Consider the following 26,307-nt stretch of genomic DNA (forward strand, 5'->3'; position numbering starts at 1 on the left):
GGCTTCTAGGCACTGCAAATGAACTCCAGATGGGTGTGCCCCTTTGTGCATCTGGCTAATGTGGGTCCTGGGGAATCGAGACTCGAACTGGGGTCCTTGAGCTTCACAGGCAAGCGCTTAACCGCTAAGCCATCTCTACAGCCTTTAACAGCATTTTTAACAAATTATGGAGTTTACTTGTACATTTAGATGTATGTTTCTTATGGCTGAAATAACATTTTTAAAATTTTTTTTGTTTATTTTTATTTATTTATTTGATAGTGACAGAGAGATAAAGAGGCAGGTAGGGAGAGAAGACAGAGAATGGGCATGCCAGGGCCTCCAGCCACTGCAAATAAACTCCAGAATCATGTGCCCCCTTGTGCATCTGGCTAACGTGGGTCCTGGGGAATGGAGCCTCGAACCGGGGTCCTTAGGCTTCACAGGCAAGCACTTAACTGCTAAGCCATCTATCCAGCCCTGAAATAACATTTTAATTATAAAATAATAGGTTAATCAGAAAAGATTTCATTTCTGTTATTACTCTAATTCAACACTGTTTTTTCAAGTACTTTGGTTTCATTCTCTTGTGAGTGAATACACTACTATGTATACATTTCTGCCTCAAGAAAATGATATTCTTAGACTTATGTTAAATTATGCAAAGATTATGCAAATGCTATTACTCAGAATCAGGCAAGAATCTTGTTACACTAAAAATGCTGACTTACCAAAAATTCTAATGTTCAATTGTTAAGAGCGTCCTCTGAGAATAACTTTCATGTAAAATTAACTGTTCTAACAAGACTTGACATAAATGAAATCTGCAAATGAATGAATTATTTATAGGTAGAGTAGAAGATTCCTGGATAGATGTGCTTAGTCTAAGTGCTAAGATATGTTTTCTGAGGGAAAATTAACCTTCAAAACAAAAACTCCATGCTCATCTATTAAATATGGGGATTGAAAATATTGTCTTTATGGTAGCCAAATATTACTTCATTCTTTTTTTTTAAAATAAAAGTTTATTTTTCTTCTACAGAAGTTTTCAAAAAGTATGTAACATTTTAAACAACAATTCAATAAAAATTAAAGAAAGGAGAGAAATGTGAGGAACTTTTTGTAGTCTGTTTCTAATAATATACATTCTGGGCTTCAAAATGAGACAACTGTCTGTGAGAAATTCTATAACTTAATGTAAATACATAATTGACCAAGAATTACAACTGACTCAGGTTCAAATTAAACAATTCAATTTTCAGTGCTGCAGAAGAAGAACTAAGGGTTTTTGTTGGAGGGACAACTCTGGTAATGTCATCTTCTTCTCAAATAGCAAAGAAGACAGTGTTATAAAGAAATGACACTGTGTGTTTTTTTCTATGTTCTTCATACTATAATAACAATGTTTAACATTTTATAGTGTTTATATTTAAAGAAATTTCTGTTCAGATAAACTTTCATTTATTTCTAAAATACATTCTTGAGTAATTAAATATTCTATGGGCAAGGCAGTCAGTAGGAAAGCAATATGTCAAAATCACCAGAGACTGTACATGAATTAATACTATTCCATATTTATGAACCATTACAGTATTTACCTAGGCCAGGGAAACCTCTGTTCATTTAATTATAACTTGATAACTCTTTTGAATAAACCACAACAGTAGCATAACCCTATTGACTATATTAGCAACTTACAAATGAATTAAAAGTTATGCAATAGAAAAACATTTTGTTTGGCTTTAGGGTCAAAACCAAAATCCCATGTACCAAAAAAAAATAAAATAAAAGTGAAAGTGATATCTTACCAGATTTCATAAACATGGGTTAAATGAATTATTTTATAAGACATACTACATGCTATTTTTATGATATAAAATAATGAAGTTTTATATCATTGCTTACTTGAATGTATTTTAATGCATTTTAAATATTTTGTAACTAAAAAATGCTGAGTTAATAAAGTTGGATGGTTATGTGATTATTTTCAAATATTCACCTACTCTGAAAATTTATGAGAAATTAGAACTACTAAACCAAGTATTTATGAAGTAAGCAAGTCGTGATTACAATTTCATAATAGATTATTTAATTTTATAATCAATACATTTAACAAAACAACAAATTAAGGCTTTTTAAGAATCAATGAACAATGCTTATTCTGTGTTTCAAAATGAGGACAAAAGCATGGAGTATAGTCATTTAATCCCTTTGCTAAACTCATCATGTCATGATCCTTTTGTAGAGCTGGTTTTGTCTTCAAATAGTCCTTTAAACTGCTTTTGTCATGGAATGTCCTTATTTCTCCATCTATTTGAATGGATAACTTTGCAGGATAAAGTAACCTTGGTTGACAGTTGTTATCTTTCAGAACTTGGAATATATCACTCCAAGCCCTTCTGGCTTTAAAAGTTGGTGTTGAATAATCTGCTGTAATCCTGATGGACTTGCTTTTGTAGGTAACTTGATTTTTCTCTCTAACTGCTTTCAATATTTTTTCTTTGGTGTGTGTGTTTGGAAGTTTGAGTATAATATGGCGAGGAGAGGTTCTTTCTGAGTTTTGTCTGGCTGGGGTTCTAAAGGCTTCCTGTATCTGTATTGGCACCTCTTTCCCAATTTGGGGGAAATTTTCTTCTATGATTTTGTTGAAGACGCCTACTATGCCTTTGGAGTGGAATTCTTCTCCTTCTACTATGCCCTGAATTCTTATATTTGATCTTTTCATAGTGTCCCAAATATCTTGAAATTCCCACTCATACTTTTCTATAAGTTTGTCTTTCTCTATGTTGGACTGTATTAGATCTGCCACCTGGTCTTCTAGCTTAGATATTCTGTCCTCTCCCTCATCCATCCTACTGGTGAGATTTTCTACAGAGTTTTTTATTTCATTAACTGTGTTCTTCATTGCTAGTAATTCTGACTGGTTTTTCTTTATTATTTCTATTTCCTTATTTATGTCTTGTATTGCCTTCTTTATTTCATGAAATTGGTGTCCTGCATCTTCTTTGATTCCTTTGATTTCCTCTTTGATTTCTTCTTTGATTCTTTTGATTTGTTCTTTGACCTCTTTGAACATATTTATAATCATTGCTTTGAACTCTTTCTCAGGCATTTCCTCTAACTCATTCTCACTGGAGGACATTTCTGATGCATTGATACTTTTAGGTGAATTTATATTGTCTTGCTTTTTAGTGTTTCTTGTGTTATAATGTATATATTTTTGCATCTTGGATTAAGTTAAAGCTTGGATTTTCTAGTTAGCTGGGTATTCTTAGCTGTATCAATTGATTTGATGTTATATATTTTCAGTGTAGGAACTTAAGGTGTTAATTGTGGCTCTTAAGACTCTCAGAGTATCTACAAAGATGTTCTTAGGGGTTGAGTTTCCCTGCTATTGAAAGGCAGGATAGAAAATGTTCAAGTAAACTTAGTGAAGAAACAGCTGGTTGCTACAGCTAGGGGACAGCCTGAACTGTACATTCAGAAAGGAGTAAATAAAAAATAGGCTAAAAGATAGGCTGCGGGTGGGCCAAGATATGGGTTGGTTGGGTCAACCTAAACTTTATGTCCCAGGAAGAAGAAAAACAAAAATACAGTTTTGAGAAAAAAACAAAATAATAAAATAGTTTCCCAAGACAGCCTGACCAAGGACTTAAACTCTGGTTATGCACAAATAAGATATGTAGACATAACTGTACAAGCTTGGCAAATACCCTTGTGAAACCCCCCCTCCCCTTTCCCTTCCTTGCTAAAAACCCTATAAAAAGAAACACCCAATAGGGCTCAGGGTCGACTCCTCTGTCTCCTGCATGAGATACGTGTCGACCCCAGAGCTCTGGTTTCCTGAATAAAGCCTCATGCTTTTGCAGCAAGTTTGGTCTCCCGTGGGTCTTTGGATGTGTGCTATCTCGAGACTGGAGTGAAGGTCTCCCTCTGGGGAGTCTTTCAATTGTGGGCTCATCGGGGATTTGCACATCTACCCAGGACTCCAGAGACCCCCTTGGAGGTAAACAATGTAAATGTCTGCGGCACCACTTGTCTGAGTGATTTCTGTGATTTCTGTTGCTCTGATCTGTTTTACTTTTGGTTTGGGCAGCTCTTGTTTGGCACCATGAGGACCTGACAATGGTGGTTGTCAGGACCACAGGCTGCAATCCTGGGGGACGCCCCGGGATCTGAGAAGAGTCAGGGTGGCCTGGCAGTCTCCTATCTGGTAAAGTAAGATCGTGCATTTCTCCTTCAGGAGAAACCATGGAGGCACCTTCTATCTGAAATTGCATTTGGTTTTCTGTTCTGGACACATCGGAGGCGTCACAGTTTTTGGTTTCTTTTTGTCAGTATCTATTTTGTGTTTGTTCATGGACTCTTGTTTCTAATTATGGGACAGACTGTGATGACCCCTCTGACTCTGATGGTATCTCATTTCTCTGAAGTTCAAAGTAGGGCTCATAACTTGTCTGTACAAATTAAAAAAGGTAAATAGCAGACTTTCTGCTCCTCTGAGTGGCTGCCAGATGGAGCATTTGATCTAACCATTATTGCTGCTGTTAAGAATATTGTTTTTCAGAAGGGACCACATTCTCACTCAGATCAACAGCCATACATCCTGGTCTGGGAGAGCCTAATGATGGATCCCCTGGCATGGGTCAAGCCCTGGATCCACCCCCCGCCACTGTCAGGCTCCTGAGTTCTGGCAGTGGCCCAACAAGCCACTAGAAAACTAAGCCGGATGGCCCTGGACCCCTCGGCTCAGCCCAAAATATATCCTGGAATAGAGAACCCTCCCGAGTGGCCCACTGCCCCAATTCCATCTCCCCCACCTTACCCCCCTGCTCTCCCCGCTCCAGCTTTGGCTGAGGGAGGAGGAGACGGGCCTGCTGCAGGAACTAGAAGCCAAAGTCCTGAAGGACCTGATTCCACCGTGTCCCTGCCCCTATGAGCCTTTGGTCCTCCCCCTGACCCTAGCATGTCCCTGACACAAATGAGCAGCCTAACCAGCTCCCAAATGAGATTGATGTGGGATTCCCTCTCACCCGACCTGAATGGAATTACAACTTGGCAGAAGGTAGGGAGCGACTGACAGTCTACTGCTGGGCTCTGATGCCGCTCCACGAATCTGGCTAAGGTAACCTCCCTCTGTCTTTTTAGAACGCTTGATGGAGGCTTATTGGAGATATACTCCTTTTGACCCTACTTCTCCAGGTCAACAGGCAGCAATAACAATGACATATATAGGGCAGTCTGCTCCAGACATTAAAAAGAAATTACAACGTCTAGAGGGTTTACAAAATCTAGCTTTGACAGACATAATTAAGGAAGCTGAGAAGGTTTATCATAAGACAGAGAAGAAGAGAAGAAAGACAGAGAAAGAAAGGAAGCAGAAGAGAGAGAAAATAAATGAGAAAGGAGACAAGAAAGGAACTTAAGTAGGATATTGGCTGCAGTGATAGGAGAAAGAAAAAAAACAAAGAGCATCAGGATCAGGAAGGCCTAGACAGCCAAGGTGCCTGGGCAACAGGCAAATAAGGAAAAAGGAACCTGAGGGCTTTAGGAAGCCCCTTGAGAAGGATCAATGTGCTGTATTGCAAGGAAAGAGGATGTTGGGTTCACGAATGCCCCAAGAAGAAATAAACTGGGAAGGAATTTTTCAATGTTGGGACATAGAGTGCTTGTTAAAAATGCCTTTTGAGGGCTGGAGAGATAGCTTAGTGGTTAAGCGCTTCCCTGTGAAGCCTAAGGACCCCGGTTCGAGGCTCGGTTCCCCAGGTCCCACGTTAGCCAGATGCACAAGGGGGCGCATGCGTCTGGAGTTCATTTGCAGAGGCTGGAAGCCCTGGCGCACCCATTCTCTCCCTCTCCCTCTCCCTCTCCCTCTGTCTGTCTTTCTCTCTGTGTCTGTCGCTCTCAAATAAATAAAAATTAAAAAAAAAAATGCCTTTTGAGTGGTACTTAGATCAGAATGTTAAAGTATGTAGATAAAGGTGTGTGGATGTAAAACAAGAAATTTTCAGGCTAAAGTATGTTGGAATAGCTTGCTTAAGCTTTATTAAATTTAAGTCATGGGTAAAACATAAAATTGTTTTATGTTAATAAAAATTTCTGTGGTGCATGAAATCAATAGCTATCAAGTAAGCCAAAATGATTGATTGTCAAATAATGTTTTTTCTTTCAAGAAGATTTATCAAGGGTTATATTAATAGTTAGCTAGCTGTTTGGACTCAGAGAAGACCAGATTCTACTCTGTTGTATGTAAAGTAACTGTCTCACTTTTGGCATCTTAAGTCCAGTGCTTATAACAAAATTAACCCTTAAGACATATTCCCTACTTTAGGGCATAACCTCATGCTCAAACAATGGTCTTCATCTGAGAAAAAAGGAGAAAAAAAAAAATTCAAGCTTCATGGTTCTGTTTCCAATGTTCCCTGGGTAATTTGTACCCACAGAGGTATGTGAACTAATCAAAGATGTTTTCACACAGGTGCTAAGACCTTATACTGCCTTACTTGTTTTCTAGGTTAAATGAGTTAAGTTTGTAAATCAACTGGTACTGTTTTAAAGAGTGGTAACAGGTTCTGCCTATATTTATAAATGTTGGATATTTAAAATGTGAGATGTGCCTACTTTCTATACCTCAGATATATGGTTTATGCTACCACAGTGCAACAAAAATTTTAAAGATAGGACAAAATGATATTAGAAGCCCTGTTCCATTCTTTAATTAAGTCTATTTCAGTAATTAAATGTGCTTTCTATATGTATGTACATCCAAGCTGGTGTAACTTCCTTTCTAAGTGTGTTAATCACCTATGTAGAAGCCAAAGCCAATTGGAATCATCGGCATAAAAATTGTCAATAATTTGGCCTGTGCTCCCATGTCATGAGGCCACTGGAGATGATGGGACACTTCTACACTGGCCCCCTGGTAAGTCACCTGTCTTCCTGAGCAGGGAGGATATGGAGACCCAAACAAAACTGGTTTACAATTTGAAACAGGAGAGTCACAATTGAGGAGCAATCAGTCCTCCTGACTTCCCAAAGAAGGGAAAACTACTTGGCCAGCACGGCCCTGACTCATCCTAACAGGCAATAGACACCAGTAAGCTATGGGGCTACTCCTGTGTCCCTAAAGTCTCTTTGGAGAGCCATTAATGACCTCCAAAATTAATCCTTATTTAACTTTTGGCTATCTGCATGGTCTTAAACACTCAGAGAGAAATGTATAACCAAAGATAAAAAAATAGCTTAAATATATAAATGGCCTATTAAGTAATATAAGAGCTACTCAAGAGGGGAAACAAACAAACATTAAGATATCTTTTCCCCACAGTTCTAATTCGATAACAAAGAAAAACAACTATAGATGTTCAAAGGGTTATTTTCAAATCTAAAATATATAAATAAGTTCTGAGACCAATATATATATATATATATATATATATATATATATATATATATATATATATATTTGTATAGCCTTTAATGTCACCCAATAGCTCTTTATTATCAAGATTAAATGTTGTTTATATGTTTCTGATAACTCTGCTAACATCTCATCTGTTTTACAAGCCATGTTAAATACTACTGTGCCATTTAATGAACAGTTCTGAAAGAAAATCTCAGCCAGCTCATCCTCAGATGGTTCTGAGATGATCCAAGCCTGTCTACCTGGATTCCCTTGACCCACAAAAAGACCAGTTTGCTATGTGCTCACTTCTCAGTAACTCCTTACTTTTATTCTTTCTTACTAAAGTTCTCTTTCAAGACTATCTTCCTACACTCTGTGGTCTATTAAAATAGTTCCCCTCTCTGGGAGAGACTCTCTAACTGCAATAAGTCTCCACTTCGTGTCCTGTTCAGCAGGAAGTAGTAAATGATCTGATGTCTGTGACCCAGTCCCCTAAAGCAGCTTGAGTGTCTTCTCATGAGAGGGAGAAATAAAAGGGGAATAGACTGTCTACAACATGCGTTCCTGTTGTCATAGATAAAGTTTACTTAAAATAAGTTTGTTTAAAGTTCCTCAAATAAAATTATAGAGCTTGATTGGAATGCCATACAGATTAAATTTCTAGGATTAGAACTATTCAGGAAAAGAAGTGGGGAAAGAAAGGCAGGATAAAAAATGTTCAAGTAAACTAAGTGAAGAAACAGCTGGTTGCTACAGCTAAGGGACAGCCTGAACTGTATATTCAGAAAGGAGTAAATAAAAAATAGGCTAAAAGATAGGCTGTGGGTGGCCCAAGGTATGGGTTGGTCGGGTCAACCTAAACTTTATGTCCCGGGAAGAAGAAAAACAAAAATACAGTTTTGAGAAAAAACAAAATAATAAAATAGTTTCCCAAGACCGCCTGACCAAGGACTTAAACTCTGGTTATGCACAAATAAGATATGTAGACATAACTGTACAAGCTTGGCAAATACCCTTGTGAACCCCCCCTCCCCTTTCCCTTCCTTGCTAAAAACCCTATAAAAAGAAACACCCAATAGGGCTCAGGGTCGACTCCTCTGTCTCCTGCATGAGATACGTGTCGACCCCAGAGCTCTGGTTTCCCGAATAAAGCCTCATGCTTTTGCAGCAAGTTTGGTCTCCCGTGGGTCTTTGGGTGTGTGCTATCTCGAGACTTGAGTGAAGGTCTCCCTCTGGGGGTCTTTTACTATGGGAGTATTCAAGCAGGCTGAGTGGAATAAAATACAGGTAGATTCTAAAATTTAACTAAACACTGTACACATTCAATCAAAAACAGCCCTGAGTATGTATGCAAGAGTAGTTATTATAACGACCAGATCCTCTATCAACAAAGAGGTTAAGATTTCTGGTCTATTGAGGGATCCAAGTCAGCTTGCAACCAAGTGAGACCCTTCCCTGGTGCAATCCCAGTTACCTTGGGTGATTTTGGTCTCAGTCAAGTTGCTGCCTGGGTCGTCGGGCTGCTGTTGTGATTTCTGGAGCTGGGCACTGGCTTTTCCTGCAGGGCAAACTGAGCCTGGCAAGTGTGGCCTTGCAGATCAGCACCCCTGCTGCTCGAACTGCTGCTGCTGAAGCTGCTGCTGCTGGACCCACTGCTGCTGCTGCCTCTGCTGCTGCTGTAGCTTCCACTGCTGGAGCCACCACTGCTGCTGAAGCTGCTGCTGCTGTATCCACTGCTGCTGCTGCCACTGAAGCTGCTGCTGCTGGGTCTTTCACTGCTGCCGCTCCTGGGTCTGCTGCTGCTGGGTCTGCCACTGCTGCCGCGACTGGACTGCTCCTGCTGGGGCCACTGTTACTGGTGCTGGAGCCACTGATGCTGCTGCCAAACTCTGCTCCTGCTTGGGTCCCGCTGTTGGCTCAAGTTGGAGTGGTTGGGTCCTGGGACCACTGCTCTGTTTGCCAGAGCTGGGCTCAGGCAGTGGGGAGGGAAGGGAGCTGCAGCTGCTCTGGTTCTCTCGCTGCTCCATGTGTTCTTCTAACTCATGGTCTGCTCCTCCATTGCTCACTGCCACTCTCCCTTCATGTTTCCTGAGCTGTGGAGAGCGTGGTGTGAGGAGAAGCTTCCCACACCTGGCTTTTCCTGTGGCTGGAGCCAAGCCTGTTTGCTTTCTGGTGCGCTGCCGCCGCTGTTGGCCAAGCTGCCGGAGCTGCTTTTGCCGGCCTGTGCGGGCTCTAGATGCTCTGGATCTCTTCTACTTCTCCGCTGCCGCTTCAATTTCCTATACACCTCACTTTTTAGTAAAAGTGTGTATTTTGCTGAGTTTTCTTGGTCTTTTTTCCCCCCTAGGCTGTTTTGGTGTGGTACGTATGCCGCCATCTTAACCGGAAGTCGATCCTTTTGTTTAATTTGTCTCTGCTTTTGTCTTTGTTGTTGTTGTTTATTTTTATTTTTACTATTGGTATATTTTTGAAAACTACATTGGCATGGTATATATTTGCTTCTTATTTATGTATGTTTCCATATCTAAAATGGAATGAGCCAAGCATGGTGGCACATGCCTTTAATCCCAGTACTCCTGAGGCAGAGGTAGGAGAATTGCTGTGAGTTCAAGGCCAACATGAAGCTACATAATTAATTTTGGGGTATCCTGGGCTAGAGTGAGACCCTGTCTTAAAAAAATAAAAGCAAAACAAAATAAAAATGGGAAGATTATATATATAGCACATAGTTGTTTTCTTTTTAATGCCTTGGTAATGTTGTCTACCTTTAATTGATTTACGTAGATGGGTCACATTGGATGTGATTTACTGAAATATTTGCACTAACATGCATCATGATTGTAACTACTTTATTTTTGGCACATGTTCTTTATTTTATTTCTTTTCCATTTAACTTTGTAAAGTCAAAGGCAACGGAATAAACTGGAAGAAATAGAAATGATATGCTGAGGAAAGATAGCAGGACCATTACAGGAATTACCATTGTGTTAAGGTAAACCACAGACAGAAAAGACCAGCAATTATTCTTCTTGAAGAACTGCTTTAAATAATTTGCATGAAGAGTCTATGACAATGAAACCTATATTTTGTTTGTTTGGCATAGATTTTATTCTTCATCAATGTTAAAGGATACTTTCTGTCCTAATAGAAGCCCAAGGTTTGTATATATTTTTAATCAATATATATTTTTTTTTGAGGTAGGGTCTTGCTCTAGCCCACGCTGACCTGGAATTCACTATGTATTTTAAGGGTGGCTTCAAACTCACAATGATCTTCATACCTATGCCTCACAAGTGCTGGGATTACAAGTATGTGCCATGATGCCTGACTTAGTCAAATTTTATTGAACTTACATTAGCTACCAAGTAACACTAAAAATATACCTTCACTATATAAAACAGTATAAAATGATGGCCTATTAATAATTTAGCACACACAATTCTAATAAAAAATATGTTTTAATAACAACATATTTTATATGGGTACATCATGGGTTAGTTCCCTCTTTTCCCTCTACCCTGCCTCCATCCTGCTGGGGACCCTTTCAGCAGGGTTACAGGTATTCACCATGGGGTTGTGGGTTATCTGTTGTGGGAGTAGCAGTCAGTTTATTATTATTATCATTGTTGTTGTTGTTGTTGTTGTTATTATTATTATTATTATTATTATTATTATTATTATTATGAGGAGGGAATGCTTATGGGCATGATGTTTCACCCTGTGGCTCTTACATTCTTTTGGCCACCTTATTCTGCAAAATTCATTGAGCCATGTTGGGTGGGTTTTAAATCTGCATCAGTGATGAGCTCTTAGGAACCTCCGGCTATCTGCTTTGATAAGTGTTCAGTATTCTCGGTGTCTGTCCTCTTCACTCTGGTGCTGATTTTTATGTTCACTATGGAAGCAGCACTCTTGCTCATCTGCACAATTCCTCCGTGGTTTCATCTATGGCTTGCTTGAAGTGTGATGAGTAGTTTATCTCCTCAGGACTTGCTACCTTCTGAAAAAGAACAGATTATCCAATGGAGAGCGAGTCAGGATAGTTTAAATGGGAAAAACCTTGTTAATTTAGGGAGAATTTGATGTATGTAACCCTTCTTTTAGCCAAAGACTAGTGAGAACTTGACACTGGAGAGCATAATCTTTGCCTTAATAGGATTCTGATCTGTTTCCTAATCCAGCTATGGGTTTCCTTACACTGAGCAAATGTCTTAGTCAACCAGAAAGCTACTGGTTACCCACCAAGATGGTGTGCCACAATTGCACAGGTTTGTACATCCTGTCAAAGTGTTTGCTTTTGAGTAGCTTAGATGTCTGGTTGCTCAGATCATTGTTGGCCACTTACTACCAGTAGCTCATGTATTGCTTTTAAGCACTAGACAGGCTAACTGTATGTGCACTGGCTCTCTCCTGAAGCCAAGTCTCTTCATATTCTGTATTGGAAGTGTATAATGTCTTCAGAAATAGGGTATTAACCTTTGCCTCAGGTGGGTAACCAAGTGCTTTGACAGAAACCTGTCATGTTTTGGGGACCTCAAGTATCTGTCAGATCAACAGCTCACTGTGGATAGCAAACAATTTCTGATACTGGGAGTTATAGGACATAGACAGCAATAACAACAAAATATAAGTTTAGGCTTAATCCTCCCCTCTCCAGCACGCCTTTTTCAGGTCCCCCCTTACTCCTGTTGAGGGTTATGTCTTAGTTTATCTCCAAGGACAAAGATTTCTATGTACACATTCATTTTGGATTTAGCTTTGTGTTTGTTTTCCCCAATCCTCTTTTTCCCCTCCCATAAAACACTTGTATCCCTAATGTCTGGGCCATGAATTGCCTACCAAATATATCGTCAACTCAAGATGGTCCAGATTAGGAGCTGCAGATGAGTGAGTCCATGTGGCATTTGAATATGTGAGTTCACTGATGCAGAATATGTTGTTAATAATAAAAGAACATTCATCATATTGAATTTACACATAGTACAAGTCAGGCCTGAGAAGACACTGTGGATATAGATTAACATTATAAAGGGAAACAAAGCAGAACTGGTTAATTAGACCTTGAAACCTAAATGTGTTAGAAGACAACAATCTCATTCATGACTATATAAACCAAACTTCTCAAAAAAAAAAAATTGCTAAAGCAAGGCAGACATAGTGGCATATGCCTTTAATCTCAGCACTTGGGAGGCAAAGGTAGGAGGATTGCTGTGAGTTCAAGGCCACTGTGAGACTACATAGTGAATTCCAGGTCAGTCTGGGCTGGAGTAAGACTCTACCTCAATTTTTTTAAAATGCTAAGGCAAATATAAAATTCATTTAAAATAAAGCAGCATGACAACGTGTAGCTTTGTTTAATAAAATACTGCTTGCTCAATTAAAAACACAAAACAGAAAAATCATGTGAGCTTATCAATTGATAGGAAAAGGCATTTCTTTCTTTGCATGTATATGCATGTATGGTATGCATTCATTTGTGTGTGGTATTTGTGGAAGCTCTCTGAATGCACACATGTGAGCAGGCACATAAGACCAGAGGTCAATGTTAGGTGTATTTCCCAACTACTTTGTACTTCATTTATTATTGTTCAACTTACTTATCTGAGACAAGGTCTCTCATTGAACTTGGAACCCACCCATTATGCTAGACCAGCTGGCTAACAAGTAACAATGATCATCCTATCTCTGTCTCACCAGTCCTGGAATTACAAGCACACACTGCTGTCCTCAACATGTGCTGGGGATATAAACACAGGTGCTCATTGTTGTAAGATAAGCACTATATTATTGTCTGAGCTGTCTTTCCAATACCTGAAAATAATGGCTTGTAGGTATTTCCTAAGACTGTGTGGTAAAAAAAAAAAAAATGAAATAAAATAAACTTTTAGATAAATAAAGCTGGGTTTAATTATAAGGTAGCACCTATATATGAGAGAACGTACGGTGCTTGTCTTTTGAGCCTTAGTTACCTCACTTAATATTGTCTAGTTTCATCCACCTTCTTGCAAATTTAATTTTAATTACAGCTGAATATAATTCAAAGTTATAGTCATTCTCCATTCATCTGGTAATGAACATCTAGGCTGATTTGGTTTCCTCACTGTTGTGAAAAGACAAACAATAAAAATGATGAGAAAGTACTTCTGTGGTAGGACACAAGGTTCATTGGATATATACCCACTAGTGGTATAGTTGGGTAATGTAGTAGTTTCTAGTTTTAGTGCTTGAGAAATCTCCACATAGATAAACTTGAAGACAGAAAGCCCATACTCAAGTTAATTTATAAAAAAAAAAAAAAAAAAAAAAAAGATTTTGGAAAAAAATCTTCCATCTCTTCATGATAAAAGTCCTGAAAGTCCTGAAGAACCAGATCCATAAAATGAGGCCCACTCTCCACTATCAAGCTTCCACCAATCATGGGCTACTAGAGGCCTACACATATTAAATTCTGTGTAAAATAATAATGGTTATCCCATTTATCTGATGCTGACTTCACTCGCCATTGGAGTATTTGCTTCTCTTTTTCAGACAGATGTAGGTCCTGAGGAAAGAATCAGCCCATCATACCTCAACAGAGCCCCAGGTGAAACCAAGAGTAACTGGGGAAATGAGAAAAAGTGTTGCTTTCTTGGTGAACCTGGTACCAGCACAAAGGTGAAAGAGATAGACACAGAGAATACTCAACTCCTACCTAACCAGAGATCCAGAGACACAAAAGCTTCAAGACCTCATTACTGAAGTAGACCCAAAATGAACCCAACATAACACAGGGAAATTCATGGAAGAGGGGATAGAAAGATTGGTAGAGCCACAAATTGGGTCATTATGCACAGAGTCATTCCCTCTTACCCATAACTTATTGCTAATCTCACAGTGCACAACCCATATTCCCTAGTGAGGAGGGCCCTGTGGAGGGAGGATAGAGAGGAGGCTAATGATGGCACCAACATGACTATATACACACTGTGTACATAACTAATACAAAATAAATTTAAATTAAATTAGAAAATAGGTCCAGAAGAAACTTTGAATAGATTGAATATATCTCAACACAGAAAAGATGCAATATACATTCAGCCAATGTACTAAGCATGGAAAATCCTAACTATTTCTACTGTCAGCAACAAGACAAGGGCATCCACTTTCTGCACTCTTATTAATATAGCACTGGAATGGTTAGATACCACAATACAACAACAGAGGCAAATAAAAAGGATGCAAATAAGAAAAGAAGGAATTAAACTATACTTATTTGTAGATGATAAGATTTTACATATACCCCAGAATGGATGAACACTTTTAGCATGGCTGTAGGCAATAAAATTAACATACAAAAATCACATCATTACTATAACCAGTAACAACCAAACAAACAAAGGACTAAATCTGGGAAGTAGCTCTATTCATAATTGCCTCAAAAATAAGTGAACAAATTTTATAATGAAAACTTTAAAGTACTCAAGAGAGAAACCAAAGAAGACATCAGAAAATGAAAAGATCTTCCATGCTTATAAATTGGATGATTCAATATTGTGAAAATGTCTTGTGTGGTGATGCACACCTTTAATCCCAGCACTTGGGACTCAGAGATGGGAGAATTTCTGTGAGTTTGTGAGTTTTGTGCTGTTGTTATTTTTTTAAGTTATTTACATAATTTAGATGTTAATTATCTGTTAGACATATAGCTGGCAAAGACTTTTCTCTCATTCTGTTCAAATATTCATTTGGTCCACTTTTCTTTTTCAGCACAGAGCTTTGTAATTTCATGTTTTCCATTTATCAACTTTTTAACCTCATTTATTAAGTGACCACAGTATTTCTTAGAAACCTCCAAGTTATTCCTATCTTGAAGCATTTACTTTGTTTTCTATAGCACTTTAAGAGTTTCAGATGATCACTTTATGCTATCTTTTCTCCAGTTTATATTTTTGTCAACTTTGCCAAAGATCATGTAGCATAAGGAACTAAATAGTTAAGGAACTAAATAGAGATTTCTGAAAAGAAGAAATAAAAATAGATAATAAATATTTTAAAAAGTGTTCAACATCCTTAATCATCAAGAAAAAATAAATTTTAATGTACTTTGAGATTACATAACACCCCAGTCAGAATGAATACCATCAAGAAATCAAATGAAAGCCGAGAGTGGTGGCGCACGCCTTTAATCCCAGCACTCGGGAGGAAGAGGTAGGAGGATCTCCATGAGTTCAAGGCCACCCTGAGACTACAGAGTTAATTCCAGGTCAGCCTGGACCAGAGTGAGAACCTACCTCGAAAAACCAAAAAAAAAAAAAAAAAAAGAAAGAAAGAAAGAAAAAAAGAAAATAAAAAAGAAATCAAATGACAACAGGGTTGGCCATGGTAGTACACACTTTTTAAAAAAAAATATTTTTTGCTTATTTTTATTTATTTCAGAATGACAGACAGAGAGAGAAAGAGGCAGATAGATAGAGAATGGGTATGCCAGGGCCTCCAGCCATTGCAAACTAGCTCCAGAGACATGCACCCACTTGTGCATCTGGCTAACATGAGTCCTGAGGAATCGAGCCTCAAACCAGGATCCTTAGGCTTCACAGGAGAGCACTTAATCACTAAGCCATCTCTCCAGCCCAGTTCATGCCCAGTAAGGCCAACTCTAGGAAGGCAAATGTAGGAGGATACCTATGAGTTTGAAGCCTGCCTGAAAACACAGAGTAAGTTCCAGGCCAGAGTTGGCTAGAATAAGACCTTATCTCGGGGGGGGGGGGGGAAAAAAAAAAAAAAAAAAAGCACAAGAGATAACAGATGCTGGTCAGAATGTGAAAATGGGTGTTTCACAATCATCGTTTATAGGAGTGCAAACTGATGTAGCTATGGAAATCAGTGTATAAATTTCTATATAAAAGTTAAACATAGAATTATGATTTGAACCAAATGTACAATTTTGGCACATACACAAAGGATTCTATAATAAATAAGTGTCATGAACAAATTTTGATGGTGATAATCAAGGTTGCATGTTGCACACTCATCACTAATCACTAAAAATTTAGTGAACTGATATTTAACAAGAAAGAAAACAGTGAGAAAAACTTTAACTATTATCCATTAAGAAATGAAGAATTAGAAAAGGAATGCAAGGTAGAGGAAATATGATCTTGAAATGACAGATTTAGAAACAAACATCTCAGAAATTTCTTCAAAGTTAAATTTGACAATGATGATATTTAATGGCAAAATATGTTCATATGAGATATAACATTATAAAATACCATATGCTATGGTGTTCATATAAGTAAAATTCATTTTAAAAGTTGTAATTTTTTAAGAAGATGCTATTCCAATCTTAAAATAAAAGATGTGTGAAGTATATGAGAATGACAGGAGGTAAAGTTTAAGGCTGTAATGACTGTTTGTAGGATGTTGAATGACTGTAGAGTAAAATATTCAATTAATCTTGTCAAATATTCAAATTATCAATTCTTATTATGCAATGTAATGTACAAAAAATCTACAAGCAAAAACAGACAAGCAAGAAATGTGGTGTGAGAATTTATTTAAAAAATATATTGAATTGGATAGAAATTATGGAAAAAAGTACTGTAAATATAAAAACAGAAAGAAGACCAGAAGCTTTGACCATCCCACATACTACAAATAGCAGAACTCATTGTGAGCTACAAAGGAAAAATACTAACATTGAACTAATATAAATTATACTAAATGAAATAGGTAGATGAGTAATACAAATATAACTAATGAATATACATTGAAAGGAATAAATATCCTATAAATCTCCATGTTCAAGTAATATTCAGTAGACATGAAGATCCAGTGGCAACCTGTGGTGATGTGGTATTTATAAAAGAAGGTATAGGCAGGATTACATGGAACAAAAGATGAAAATTAATGAGTATGTATTCATTTCTAGAAGACAGGAAAAGAACAATAAATGGAATGATGTGAACATATATAAGTCCAAAACAATATGTAATTTAGTATATCAGTACTAAATACATTGAAATCAAATTTGTTCTTTGGGGTGAAAAGACTGTCAAATAGATTTAAAGCTCATAAGTTTGACCAATATCAAGCAATAAGATAATAAGATAATTTAATATCTGATATTACTTATTAAAAATGACATTACTTTAGTGTTCAGATATAGCATATGCTATGAAGAAATACCAACCTGACAACAAAAACTTAAATTGCTTTGTTACAGGCAGGTTTGTGTTGAAAGTTCAGGAAACTCATTGAACTCCAAACCTTGAGTTCATGTGTGTATTCAACCTAAGAACTGGGGAAAAAACAAAGTGAGAAGGATAATTACTAAATTACTATATTTATGTAGGGAAGTATAAAACCAAGGGAAGGGAAATGGATATCCCATGAGGTCTGAGAGCTCATGTTAGGTGCCTGAAAGAAATGTGAAAAGAGTTTTAGAGAGGAAAGAAAATAGAGCACAGAGAGCTCCTGCCATGAGGAGGGCAGGAGGGAGTAGAAAAGGATCAGGCAGGTTCTCCCTTTGGCTCTGCCTAGGTAGGCCTCGGTGAGGGGAGACCTACCTGAGTCTGGAGGTTTAGGAGTGCCAAACAGGCAGCCACACTTGTTCCTGGTAAGAATCTGTTTGTAACCTTGGTGTAGTGGGCTTCACCTTCAGGCTCAGCTGAGCCAGAGTGAGGGCTGACTGGTCTGGGTAAGGGGCTGGCTCAAGAAGAGGCTAGCCATGAGGTAACCAACCACAATGTCAGGATCAAATTTAAATTAGAGAAAAGGGATCTCCCTCCAAGATTGTGAGGGGGGGGGAGTTTATGTTTTGGCTGAGAGACTGGAGGGGAAGCTCTATGGCAGCAGGGAAAAACAATGGCATCATCAGAGAGTGAGCATCACTTGCTGGCCAACATCAGATGGACAATAGCAACAAAAGAGTGTACCAAACACTAGCATGGCGAAACTGGCTACAATGCCATAAGCCTGCCCCCAACATTACATGGCCTCCAGAAGGCTTTAATTTCCACTTGCCATCAGCTTAGGGACCTAGCATTCAGGACGCCTGTGTTCTCTTCCTTAAGTCAGTTTAGTGTAGCCGCACACTTCTCTTCCTATGAGCTGCTCCTTCTAAAGGATTGACTCCTCCTCCCTGGCCCAGTCTACTGAACCTAGACCATATTAGAGGTATAATTATTAGATCATGCACAAAGCAATTTTATTAATAAATGATTGAAAAGGATAAGTGAAATTAGCCATGGTAAAGAGATGCAATTTACCAGAATATCAACAAATTGATTTAAAAATCAACTAGTTATTTTAATTTTGTAGTTTGGGTTTCTGTTTTGTTGTTGTTTGTTTGTTTGCTTGCTTGCTTTAGAGTAAAAATCTATGTAAGAACATCAAGAGAAATAGAGCATTTTCATGAGACTTCATGAAAACTCCAAGAAATTTTTGGCTCACTGATCCTAACAGAAACATACCTAATTATTAACAAATGCAATGCAGTAATTTTTGCTTACATATAGCTGTTGCATTTAAAATATAAGTGTTAAGAAACTGGTCTGGGTTACTCAAGTAACAGCTTCCTTTGGCAATATATGCTTTACTTTTCCAGAAATGCTTTAAGTAGGAAACTGATATTTGTTAGAGGACAATTAAATACTTGGGAGCTTGTAAAAAGAGTAAGAGTCAGTCCCCAGACAGTCAGTGTGTAGTGCCAGAAGGTGCTATGTGGACAACTGGGGGAAAATGACTAATATCTGTGCAAGCAACTCATGGTATAACCTAGTTAGCAGCAAATAACCTGTCATGATGCTAACGCAAGTACAATAGTGGTGCACAACCATGGTGGGACACCTACTGCTCTTGATTCGACTGATCCCCTCAGTGGTACAGGACCCATAGCTGGAGCTGGAAAACAAGTTAGAACCATATTCAAACATAAACCCGCTCTCCATTATCTAGCTACCACCAATTGTGGGCAACAAGAGGGCCTACACCTACGAAATTCTCTATAAAAAGTAAGGGCTATCTCATTTGTCAGGTGCTAACTTTACTCTCCATTGGAGAATCTGCTTCTATTTTTCAGATAGACATAGATCATGAGAAGAGAGCCACCCTATCATACCTCAAAAGGGCCCTGGCTGAAACTAAGAACAATTGGCAAAACATCACAAGGGGGAAGGAGATCAACACAGAGAATAATCAACTCCTAGCAAATCAGATTTACAGAGACCCAGAAGCCCCCAACACCTCATCACTGAAGGAGACCAGAAATGAACCCAATATGGCTCAGGGAAATTTTGCAGAAGAAGGGAAAGAAAGAATGTCAGAGCCACAATTTGGGTCATGATATGCAGAGACATTTATCCTACCCATAACTATGGGCTCCAGAATGCATGACCCATATACCTCAACAAGGGGGGGTATGGGGAGGGTGTAGGACATGGATGAGCCTAACAATGGTACCAAATTGACTGTATTCACTGAACACAAAACTAATTAATAAAAATAAATAAACAAATAAAAATAAAAAACAGCAAGAAATAACTTCTTCACACAAAAAATAAAATAAAATGTAACCTTTTTTTTTTCTTTTAAGTAGGGATGGGGGACTGAATTCAATAAGGAATGTGAATATGTAATGCTTAGAAACAATGGCCTAGGGATGGAAGCTGCTGGGTCTGGTGACTTTTACCTCTTAAGAGACTGTGGTGGAAAGATTGCTGCATGCTTGGACAACTTGCTCTACATACTGAGCATGAGAAAAACCTGGGCTACATAGCAAGACTCTGTCTCAAAAAATTAGTGACAGAAATTTACGAAGAAAAGACAATATCCTGAATAAGGAGGATTCTTAGGAAACAGAACTAATAGGATTTTTTTCTGAGTCACTCCAATGGATTGAAGGATGTGGACTGAGGTATGTTGGCTAAGGAGCTTTATTATCAAATACCTTTGTAGAGATCTATCACATGTCAAGGGATGGGCTTTTGACTAAACTGATGAGACCAGGATTCATGGACAATTCAAAATCAATGAAGTCCAAAATTGATATCTCAACTGAAGAAGATGGCTTAGAGGATTATCATTGTTTCCTGCTTTGACTAGCTCTCAGACATCAATCGTTAAAGATGTATACTTTCAAAACTCAACAGGCCAGGTTAAATCCCAAGTCACTCATGTAATTCAGACAAAAAGAAAAGAAACACACACAATATGCAAATAAATAAATATAATTTAAAAATTAAATAAAGAAAACTAGTCCAGGTATGTATAGAGCCATAATTGAATTCTCAAAAGAAGTTTAATTCACAGTTTTATTAAGTAGTTGAATGAGATTTTTATAACTAGACATTCCAGATCACTATGATAAAAATATTGGATATAAATTTTTGTCAGAATAAAATTTCATGATAATTATTAATGTAATTATGCTAAGGAAAAGATTTATGTGCCTCTGTTTAAAATTTTTAAAAAATAATCCATTTTAAGAAGTAAAAGAGGAAAGAAGTTAATTACTGTTTTAGTGTATGAAACAGATATATGGATAGCAAAAAAATAAATTTTGAAGAAAGAAGTAAGATATGGTAAGATTAAATATTTCAAAATGTTAACCAATTTCCCTTGTTTTGAATACTTTTTGATACAGAAGTACTTTATTTGCTCTATTGAGACTTGGTTGACACTTCCTCATAAGAAAAAAGTAGCATTATGAAGTAAGTTATACTTAAAGAGAAAGCAATAATATAAAGATTATAGGAATAACTTCTATTTGTATGCATACTGATGTAAGTTATCCTTAACCAAAAGCCAGGTACATTAAAGGGGCATCATGCGCATTGTTCACTTCATACGAAATGTTCTCTCCTTGTGTTTTGTTTTCACTCACATTACCTGGAAGTCTGTAGTGACCTTTTCTTTGTCTCATTCTATAGTTTCTTTCAGGAATGACCATAAAGCATTAAGAAAAAAAGCAGATCTTCTATATTCATTTTTATTATTTATGTCTTATATGTTTATTAGTGTAATAAGAGCTTCGTGTTTAATTTTTATGTAGCTTCAAATTTAATATCTCTCAACTTCCAGATTTCTTGGGTGCATCTATTTTCTTGTTCCTGGCATTTTTTACTTTATCGTGCTATTTCTTTTACTCTGAGTAAAGTTGCTGCAGGTGCTGGACACCAAATCTTTTGTCCTTGTCACCTTCACTGTCAGTGTCTTAAGTGTTGATGGCTTGTCTCTATACCTCCTCCCTATGCATGCCCACAGTACAGGTGTCACTTTCTTGAGTGACAGCACTGAAATTACCTGTCCTGTGTTGTGTTGAAAAAAGAAAAAAATATGCAAGACAGGTTTTGATTTATGGAAAGTATTTTTTTTTTACTTACTTCCTCCTTGAACTAATTGAATGCTCTATAATTGTAAAAAAAAAAAAAAAAAACTTAAGTTTTTTGTTGCTATAATTGTACAATCAACCTATACAGAATCTGTTCAGTGAAGGAAGAGTCAATTGGGAAGACAATGACTAGCTTGTCATACTTGCATGAACTTACTCAAATTTACTGTGTATTCTTAGCAATTTATTAACACTCCCCCTTTCAAGTTTTAAAATATCCTATGAAAAAAGTTAAAGCTCTTTCCTTGCTTATTTCATAGGAAAAGAAACAGAGTTAACTGATTGCTTTAAACCCAATCACTTTTGTCAGACAAATTCTGAGGTATTGAACATTCTGTCTGGAAGGCACGTTCTTACTGCCAAGTTTTCTGCTTCTCTCTATTCTCTCTCCCTGAGGCTGACCTAGAATTCACTATATAGTGTCAGGTTGGCCTTGAACTCTCCACAATTATCTTACTCCTGCCTCCTAAGTGCTGGGATTAAAGACATGTACCGCCATGCCCAGCTTACAACTGTCTTTTACTTTATTAGCAGTATATCCTTGAGGTTAGTTATAACCTATTTATCACCTAAAACATAGCTTCTAACTTATTTCTAAACCTAATTCTGGTCTCTTAAAGTGATTGGATGGTAGGACATGCCAGTGATCCTAGGACTCTGAAAGGGGTTGAGGAGAATCATGAGTTCCAGGCCATCCAGAGCTACATAGTAAGATCCAGTTACAAAAACCCAACCAAGCAACTAATCAATTCATTGATCAAAATAATAATAATAATAATAATAATGGAGAACAGGAGAAAATGTCAAGTAAAATTTTGGTGAGGGGCCAGGGACAGGGATAAGGCTAATGATGATACCAACAAGATTGTGTACACAGCTAATTTTTAAAAAAGAAAATAGTGTCAGATTGGTACCATATACAGCAATAAAGACAAGATTGTCCAGCTAATTTTAGCTCAACCAAACAAAACAACAACCAAAAAAAAAAAAAAAAAAACCAGAAGCTAGAAAACAAACTCTATGCAGAGGTGTGCTGGCTGAAACACAGCTGCGCACCGTTGAACAAGACTCTTATCACAAGGAGTAGGGCCTTCCTATGCGCTGTTGGTCAGGGGGCCTCAAAGCATTCAAACTTTCTATTTCTACTGCTCTTATTTGCCCTCCAGAAAAAGATGGTAAGACTATGAAGTAACCATACACTTTGGTTGTAGGACATAGAAAAATCAAGCTGGAACTAAGCTGAAAATTTCTTCCATATTGATTAGCTTTCATAGTGTCAGAAGGTGTTATTTAGGCTGCTGGGGGAAAAAATCATGAAAAATCTTACCCAGAAGTACCCTGCAAACTACATACCTGACAATCTAGGCATGATGCACCTACTGGTTCAATACAGGCATGACTGTTATGGTGGTAACCAATTGCTTTCTGGTGATATTTTTATTTGTTCAAAAGCTCATGACTAGTGAAGTAATAGGCACTAGCAGAAAAGTAACTGCCTCTGATTTCAGAAATGAACATGATATGCCCATGAAATTCTACATACTTAAGTTGATTCCCCTAGATGGATGCTATTGTCAACTTTGCTCACAGATGCTTCTTTGTGGGTGTGCTGTGGTTAGTGCATAGTGCAGCTGAAGTGTTGAGAACAAAAGACTGTAGACTGTTCAGCCCTAAATAGGAATATCTGTATACCCTTCTCAGGCTCATGTCACATTCCAGAGGAGTGGGTGGTAAAAATGTTAGAGCTGGAAGAAGTGGCCAAGAGTTGCACGACACTATCTTCTAGGCTTGATGTGGTCATTGAACTTAGGAACTCATAAGAGCAATAATTACCTGTCACATTCTACCATGAAGGCAGGGGTGGCACACACACACACACACACACACACACACACACACACACACACGCTTCTGTAAACAATCTTAATTAAAATCATTGGATGACTGAAAAGAAACAAAAGATGAAGGAAGGAAGAAAGGTAGGAAGTAGAATGGGGACCTGTTGGGAAAAGAAAATTAATCAGTGGAAGATGATAGAAACAAAATGGAATAAACGTGAGTGTATATCATCAAAACACATCATACACATTAATGAAAATATAATGAAATCCCTTAAGATATGTAATTAAAATATACCAATAAAAATGCAAAATATTTTATACAGCTAAACTATACCGATAGCATAAGTTTATAAAGAACTCTTTGATAAGACAGGCGACTTCTGGTTAAGATGTCTTCTTAGGTACCACGCCAAAGCAGTGTAGGGGGGAAAAGCCAAAAAAAAAAAAACAAACAAACAAACAAAAAAAAAAACCCAGCAAAATACACGCTTGTACTAAAAAGTGAGGTGTATAGGAAATTGAAACAGCAGCAGAGAAGTAGGAGAGATCCAGAGCATCCAGAGCCTGCTCAAGCAAGCAGAAGCTGCTCCAGCAGGGAGGGTCTGCGTGCCAGAGAGTGGTGGCAGCAGTGCTCGGCTTGAACCACAGGAAAAGCCAGGCAAGGGGATTTTCCCCTCACACTAGAGCTCTCCGCAAACTCAAGAAACATAAAGGGAGAATGGTAGTCAACAACAGAGGAGCAAATCACAAGGTAGAAGAACGCGTGGAACAGTGGGCAAACTGAGCAGCATTGGCTTCCTCCCCTTCCCCACTGCCAGTGCCCAGCCCTCAGGAACCGAGCAGCGATACAGGGACCTGGCCAGGCCAGGCCTACTTGAATTGACAGAGCACCAAAGAGGGACCCAATCAAGACTGCAGCTGAAACAAAAATCATCCCAAAAGGTAACTGGGATTATACCAGGTCAGTACCCGCCTAATAAAACTGGTATATATGCCTGAACCAGAAGTGATAATTGTACTTTCCATATCAGGATAAATTATATGCTAATTTGGATGGATGTTCAAATTTTCCATTCTTAAATAAGCTGTATTTTGGGCTTGTTATTTCTTGCTCCTTGAATTATAGTGGCTTTGTTTACTCTTCTGTTATACATTAGGGAAGGGTCTCACCTGGTCACAAGCTGACTTGGAACCCTCTAAAGACCAGAAATCTTAACAGCCTTGTAGTCAGGATTAAGGGAGTGGGTAAGGTACCACACAGCCTAAGAGACAGACAGAGGATCTGGTTGTCATAATACCTACTGTTGGATAAATATTCTGAGCTGTCATTCCTTGACAGTGTACATTGTTTAGTTAAATTTTAGAATCTGCCTGTATTTTGTTCCTCTTAGCCTACTTGAATACTCTCTTAGCAGGCACACAGAACACCAAGATTCACTTTTGGACATACTCTGAGAGTCTTCAGAGCCACACATAGCACCTTAAGCTCCTACCCTGAAGATATATAACAACAGATTGATTGATACATCTCATAATACACAGCTAAATAGAAAATCCAATGATTAAATAATCCAAGATGCAAAAATATACACATTATTACACAAGAAACACCAAAAATCAAGACAATATAAATCCACCAAAAATTATTAATGCATCAGAAATGACCTCTAGTAATAATGAGTTAGAGGAAATGCCTGAGAAAAATTTCAAAAGAATGATTATAAATATGCTCAAAGAACTCAAAGAAGAATTCAAAGGAAGCAAAGAAGACATAGGACACCAATTTAATGAAATAAAGAGGTCAGTACTAGTCATAAATAAGGAAATAGAAGTAATAAAGAAAAACCAGTTAGAATTATTAGCAATGAAGAACACAGTGAATGAAATTAAAAAAAAAAAAAAAAACTCTGTAGAAAATCCCACAGGTAGAATGGATGAAGGAGAGAGTATAATATCTAAGCTAGAAGACCAGGTAGAAGATCTAATACAGTCCAACAAAGAGAAAGACAAACTTATAGAAAAGTATGAGTGGGAATTTCAAGATATTCGGGACACTATGAAAATATCAAGCATAAGATTCAGGGCATGGTAGAAGAGAACAATTTCACTCCAAAGGCATAGTTGGCATCTTCAACAAAATCATAGAAGAAAACTTCCCTCAAATTGTGAAAGAGGTGCCAATGCAGATACAGGAATTCTTTAGAACATCAGCCAGACAAAATATAGAAAGAACCTCTCCTCGCCATAATATACTCAAACTACAATACACACACACCAAAGAAAAAATATTGAAAGCACTCAGAGAGAAAAATCAAGATACCTACAAAGGCAAGCCTATCAGGTTTACAGCAGATTATTCAACACAAACTTTAAAAGCCACAAGGGTGTGGAGTGATGTATTCCAAGTCCTGAAAGATAACCATTGTCAACCAAGATTACTTTATCCTGCAAAGCTATCCATTCAAATAGATGGAGAAATAAGGACATTCCATGACAAAGCAGGCTAAAGGACTATTTGAAGACAAAATCAGCTGCACAGAAAATACTTGAAAGAATCGTCCATGCTGAAAAAACAGAAAAGCACACATATAAGGAACCAGGAAAAAAACAAACAACAATCAAATACTAGTTAACACAGACAGCTAATATAAAACCAGAAAAACTAAAAAAAAAAAAAAAATGGCAAAAATGAATACACACCTTTCAATAAT

Source organism: Jaculus jaculus, chromosome 7, assembly GCF_020740685.1.
Source record: "Jaculus jaculus isolate mJacJac1 chromosome 7, mJacJac1.mat.Y.cur, whole genome shotgun sequence".
Classification (NCBI taxonomy): domain Eukaryota; kingdom Metazoa; phylum Chordata; class Mammalia; order Rodentia; family Dipodidae; genus Jaculus; species Jaculus jaculus.